Source organism: Cygnus olor, chromosome 6 (genome assembly GCF_009769625.2).
Source record: "Cygnus olor isolate bCygOlo1 chromosome 6, bCygOlo1.pri.v2, whole genome shotgun sequence".
NCBI classification, from domain to species: Eukaryota; Metazoa; Chordata; class Aves; order Anseriformes; family Anatidae; genus Cygnus; species Cygnus olor.
In genome coordinates this window covers 39136233-39142900 of record NC_049174.1, presented here as the reverse complement: position 1 = coordinate 39142900, position 6668 = coordinate 39136233, and the positions used below count along the sequence as shown (strand labels likewise).

At 41.6% G+C, this 6668-nt stretch overlaps 1 long non-coding RNA gene across 1 annotated transcript; it reads right to left on the bottom strand.

Moving 5' to 3' along the window:
* LOC121072585 lies at positions 1–6636 on the bottom strand. Its single transcript, XR_005821321.1, has 3 exons — positions 6428–6636; positions 5280–5326; positions 1–2392 (listed from the first exon to the last, which is right to left on the bottom strand). It is a non-coding gene; the product is annotated as an uncharacterized LOC121072585 (long non-coding RNA).
* Positions 6637–6668: the final 32 nt, after the last annotated feature.

Below are 6668 nucleotides of genomic sequence, written 5' to 3'. Positions count from 1 at the left end.
ACAACACTATGAACATTGGAAATCATATAGCTTTCTTATTAGAAATAGGAAGCATCTTGAATTGACACCATAAAACTGCCTTTGGGATTTCAGCACGTTCTCTTGGAAACCTCAGAGGCATCGATCAGAGAGATTACCGTCTTCTTGGTCTCAACTCAGAGGAAAAATAGTGTTTCACCAATGAGGTTAGAGTTCTTGAAATTAAAGTAAAACAGTATGGAAATGGCAGTCTTGAATTAGAAAACATGAAATGATAATGGGAGTTTGATCCAGCTACGTGCAGGTCATGCCTGACACAGCCCTTAAGCCACAAGAGAACTGATTCACACAGGGGAAGGGGGGCTGGCACACCGGGGCACATCTGAGCTGCTCCCTTGGCAGCGAACGAGGAAGTTTGTCTTCCTTTGAGGCGGCACTGGTTAGATGTAGCTCTCTGCCTGATTGTTCTCATTTTCATTCCACCTGTGTAATTGCATATTTGTAAGCCGTAAGGGCAAGCAGAATTAAAATCAAGATCCTCCATCCTTTGTGAGCCAAAGGGTAGTCCAGATGTACTCGCTGCTTACAAAGTGAGCTGTGGGGAGATAAATACCTGCTAGGACTGGGAGGTGGTCGAGGCTGACGCTGCCAGAGGGCCCCACTCTGTTGGCTCTAGCAGGCTTCTTCTGAGCACCTCTTTTCAGTTGGATGTCACACGAAACAGGGCATGGACGCTGGCTGCCTCCTTTCAACCCAGTGGGGCAGTGCACAAATCATCCATCAGGGCTGTGGAAAACCTGTAAATAATTATCAGCCCTGCGCGGGGAGGCCTGAACTAATAGGCCTGGTCTCCCAGGTGTGACCTCCATGCAGATGAGCAAGGCCTACAGGCCACCAGAGCCGACTTTCTGCAGACATCCCTGCTTGCCCGGCCCCATGCCCTCAGAAGGGGTCTGTTCAGGAGGTGTGAGGGTGGCTGTCCCTGTGCTGCACCCCACGTCTCCAGGCACACCAGCAAGGGATGGTAATTTCGTACCGCTGCAAGCAGGCAGGCCTGTGGCCAAACCCTGCTCGAAAGGCAGCTTGATAGGAGAAAATTAAACACTGGCTGGAGCAGGCTTAGGACTCAGCTATCCACAGCATCCCCCTACCTTCTTTCTGGCCCAATTAATACTTAATGATTCTGTACAAAGTGATACGGCTTTAATAGGGTGGACTGAAAGAAATTTCCTTCCTGCCTCATTAGCCAGCAGTCTCCCCAGCTCTCCCGGGAATGGGAGCTGCAGGTTGAAGTTCTGTGAGGCAGAGGAGGAAATTAAATCCAAATCCTCACATCCTGTGCAGGCACTGCAGCCGCCGAGCCGAGGCTGTGCCAGAGGCACCCCTGGCACCCGCTGACCCTGCCAGAGCCCTACCACCAAGCACCTAATGGCGCTCCGGGCAAACTCTCCCCTGTCACGTCTATAAGCAAGTTGGTAACTGCTCAACATCGTATTCCTAATTTCCAGACCCGTATTCATGGAGTGTGATTTGAGAAAGCTACAGCAGTATTTTAATCAGAATTATCCACCTGAAGTAGCTGTTAGATATTTATGGCGTTAACTCAGGCTTAATGGCTTTCTGCCTAGGGAAATCTTTGATTTTAATAACACATAGATCACATCCAAATGTAACCTCATTCATATTTCGAAAACAGTTATTCTATATACAGTGTTTTCTGGGGGTTAGTTTTGCTTCTGTCAGTAGCTGCTGCCACATTTTAAATGAGATACCACATTTTCATACGTGTAATAACGGCCAACAATCTTTTTGGCTCAAAAATAAACTGCAAATGTTCTTTCTTACAAATAAATGAACAGTCATTACCCATTGTGGTGTAAACTTGGTGTCTCACAGCACATTTGCATTTACTCCATTTAAATAAAGAGGGTTTTGACCTTGGCACCTACAACAATAACAGAAATATTACTTGTAAAAAATGAAGTGCACTGTGAAAGGAGAAACTAGATTTCCCTTTGTAAATACTCCTTCCAAATGTTTTCTCAAGGCAGAACCCAAATGTCATTTGTATTGCTTGCAGAATTTCCCATGTAAAAAAAATGCATTCACATTTGGTTTAATTTTGCAAGGCATTATACACATCCATCTGAAACCATGCAGTTCATTGAAATCTTTCTTGTGGTGGGAAAATGCCACCCACACCTTGGGAGAGCATCTGCTGTGCTGTAGTCAGCCTCCAAGTGACGTCCACGCCTGGAATGACTCAATTGCCTCGTTCAGTGCTGCTGTCAACACTTCACGCATGGCAGATCCAAAGAGGCTGCTATCCACCATCAACTTTTTCCTAACTCTGTTAGGGCTTGTAACTTCACCAGAGGAAATGGTTTGGCTTTCTCCTGCATCTCTGTGTACCCTGAAAAGAACAACGTGGTTTTGCATGCAGTCACTCATGCTGAAGGAGCACATAGCTAAGAATGAGTTAAATTTCAAGTATAGTGGCGTATTGTGGGTTGAAGTAAATCTTGAGTCTGCATAAGAAAAGGATTAGAAGAAGTCAAGTTCTGTGACAGTGCTAATTTGGGAACAGCTGCCCAATTCTAAGCTTATTTATTTCAGACTCTCTCTTAGAACTATGAGTGCTCTACTGCTGAACGGGAAAACCTTTCTAATTAAGTCCTTACAAAACAGGGGGCATTATTTACAACCAAAATTTTGAGACTTTTTCTTCCTATTCATCAATTAATTAAAATCAGTGAAGTGTTTCAATGTACCGACACCATTTGAAATTATTCTATTCTATAAAGCAGCATAGAAATTGTATACAAATTTTTCCTTATGAGCAATACTTTGGAGAGTTTGAAACCAGAGACTTAATACTTGCAATATCCATAGGTGTATACCTTGGGTACTTCTAACTGCTCCCATTTCCCAATTTATGTTGTTAAAATGATACAGAAACAGAATGTAGGGTAAGTGCCAGGCTGCTTTCAGCTGCCACCTCTGAGCACCAGCAAAAGCTACTGTAATTCTGGGGAATGCGTTCTGCCAGGAGGGAGACACACCAGTGCAGAGTCAAGCCAAACTTTGCAGATTCATTGGGTTTCATGGCAAAAGAGGGCTTTGTGGAACAGCCTCTCGTGCTCACTCACATCCTCCAGGTAGACTTTCTGCTGCTGGTATCATACTCTATGACTGAGGCCCGTTTTGTTTTGTTTTCTTTTGTTTTTGTTCTAGTCGTTCCTTCTTTTTAAGATGAATCTTTTTTTTATTTTTCACTGACATTGCAGAATCTCAAGGGGTTTTTTCTTTCCTCTGGTATCAGCCCTGTCAATATTTTCCTTCCTGCAGTCATTAGACTCCCACTACAGCCAATTAATCCTGGCCATGTTCTTTTTGTTGATCAGTTCTGATTTGAAAGAATGCTGTTTGCATCTGAATTCAAAATATGATTTCCTACCACAAAGCCGTAACATCATTTATGCATTTTTAATGCTTTTTGTCAATTTGGGGAGACAGCAGAGACATTTATACATGTAGAAACAAAATAACCCAATCCAATCTCATTACTCTGTGCTTACCAAAATAAAACTGCTAGCAAAGGCGATGCCCTCAACTGTCTCTGAATATTTAAAAGATAATTTAAAACTTTATTGCCCATAGTTTTTGCAAGCCTTTTCATCATATGCAACCTATTGTCAAATCCCTTCTTCTCCCCCCAGAAGCTGTCAATTACAAGAACATTGCACATCATGACAGAAATTTATGAAGACTTCTACAAACAAACACCACACCTTGTTTTATTTTTGTGACTAACATTTCACACCATGTCTTTATAAATGTACTGTTTCTTTTTCCAGTCTTTGAAGACTATTGGCATTTTCTCTCTTTTTTCTCAATGCTGTTTTGTTTTGTTTTCCTTTGCTTTGCCTTATTTTGGGAAGGGAAACTTTATAGCATGTACGGTACCTTTGATTTCCATATTTCATCTCTCTGATAAATAATTATCACTTGGAACAAAAATTGATTTTAAATAAAATTATTCCAGTACTCTTTGAGTTTTGTTTGTGTTTTATTTACCTGACCATTAAACATTTTGTTTTAGCTTGGGCCCTGAATTAGATCCTCGTTACAAGATAACACCGCAGTAGGAGGGAGCATCCAGGTTTTTCTCTTTTCTTCATATTCTCATCCAGTTTTCTCCTTTGTGTCTGCATGAGTTGCCAGTAATATCTGCATTTTATTTCTGCTATCCCTGTCTTACTCTCATGACTGCATGATTTCAGAGCCAAGAAATCCTCACTCAGCCTCCACTTAAACTCGTCTTCTAACTGACAGAAGCTCTCCCAGCAGCATAGGTGCCCCGGGAAGCTTTTAACCTGGGATCCTTACCCTCAGAGCTCAGGAGCTTCGCGGCACTGCTCCTTCTTTCTCATTTCAGGTTTGGGCCACATCGAGGAGCCAGGTCAAGAAACAAACAAGACTGAATTCGTGCAACCTCGACATAAACCCTCCCCTTCCCTCAAGACTTCAAAGACTTTGTTGAAACTTTATCTGTCAGCAGGCATGGAGTTAACGTTATGGATTTTCTCTTGAGTTAAAAGTGCAGAGTAAGGTTTTAGAATTAGATTCCTGTTCTCCCACAGGCGTGACACTTGGTGTGGTACCATTGCTCTAGATTATTTGTATTGTTAGATTCACACATTCTGTAAAAGCTACTTGAAACTACATGTTGTTCTAGAATAGCATATGTAGGCTTACACCAATGAAGCTGCCACCGGGATTTCATTGTTTATGGTGGGTCCAAAACCACTTAGAGCTAACATAACAGTGCAAAAGTACATATATTACAACATGTTTTTAATTCTTATTTTCAGTCACTTGCAAAAGAGGATGGCAAACCTGCTCACCCTGTATAAAGAAAGGAGATGACAAGCAAAGCAAACTTATGTCATCCACATTTTTCAAGGAAGAGTAGGCTTTCAATAAAACATTTTTCAATAAAATGTTCTAGACACTAAGCCTAGCAGAATCTACTTTCCTGGAGACCTTCTGAAAACCTCTTCAGTGTGGTATCCCTGAGCAAAACCAGTTCAGACTAGTGGATGTCAAAATTGATAGTGAGTTACTGATGAAATAAAAAACTAGGAATAAAGGACAAACCCATAGATGTCCAGTAGAAATATGTATAATTCACTCTAAGGTGAAGACATGAGTAGACACATTCCATTAAGTGTACATAACCTGAGATGACTTTGAAAAGAAAAAGAAAAAAAAAAGAAAAAAAAGATTCTTCAGCATACTGTGTTATTGAAGGAAACCATTGTCATCTGTTGCTTTTGGTCCCTTGCTGGAAAGGAACAAGGAGATAAAGGCGAATTAAAAATGTGTCTTAAAATGGTAATACAGTAATAGTGACTGGTGTGTTCTTTTTCACATTTTACAGATGTTTTCCTTAAAATAAGAAGAAGAAAAAGAAGAAGAATGCAATATAAAGAAAACAAACGTTAACTACAGCGCATGACTATCGAGTGACTCGATTTTCCCCTCATTTACAGCTTGAACTACTGCAGTACAGTTAAATGGTACTGTTCTGGACTAAGTCAAAAACAACGATCATTAACATGATACCCTACAGAGTATTCATAATGTTGTAGCATACCCTGCTTGAGTAATAACTTTCCAAGACCTCTGCTTAATTCAAGCAATTACAAGCTTAGTTCAGTCTACATTAACCAGTATCCTTATTTCTGTATTCAAAGGAAAAAATAATAAAAAAAAATCTTCACATAACTTCCAAGCCAAGTAGCAATTTTAGTAGGCAGTCCATGTGAAGCCTAAATTCTTGCAAAACAACTAAGAACACTTACTGTCCTGTGGTATGTCTGCAACGCATGACAAAGTGCCTCTCCATTGTGTGGCTCCATGCAAAAGTCCTAGCAGAAATGTGAGCATTTTAGCTTGTCGTATAGATCTATCTGGAGCTACATCATCTCAGGAATCTCTACATCCCACTGTATCAGAAAGTACACGACCTTGCAGGAGCCTACATTGTCCTGGAAATCAATGGCTTAGGCTTCTCTGTGGCTTCTCGATTTTTGTCCTTAAGTGAACTGAGTCCTACCAGCTGGCTCCATGGCCTGTTCCTAACTGATCTGGGAAAATAGTAAAGGAGAAAAGACTTTTTCTTGCCGAGATGGAGACAAGAAGGGCAAAATAAACAAATTGTTGGGTATACAGCTTCTATTTGCTGCACTACAGATAAGGCATGCTCACCATCAGCAGGAGCTGGGCAGCTATGTCAATCAAAGCAGCACAAAAGCAGAAAAAACAGTGATTAAAAAGCCAAGTGTTTCACAAAGACTACTGTTGCACATTATATAGAGTACTCCTGTGTAGCTAGATGTAGAGATTCACAAAAGCTAGCGGTCGTTTAATGAGGTTAACATACCTTGGCTTGCTCTGCGGCAGGCAGGGAGAGGTGGATCAGAGCAGCCGGTGCTCCTGCTCGGGTGGCTCTGCTGAGCAGCCTCGTGAGTGACTGCACGGGGGCTCCAGCAGATGTCTGGTGAGGTTGAGACTAACTTCTACCTTTAAATATCCCCCTGTAGGCACTGAGAGAGCTCTGAAGATTGTTGCAATTAAATCATCAGCCTGCTAAACACTGCAGTGCAGAGAAGGAGGAAACTAGC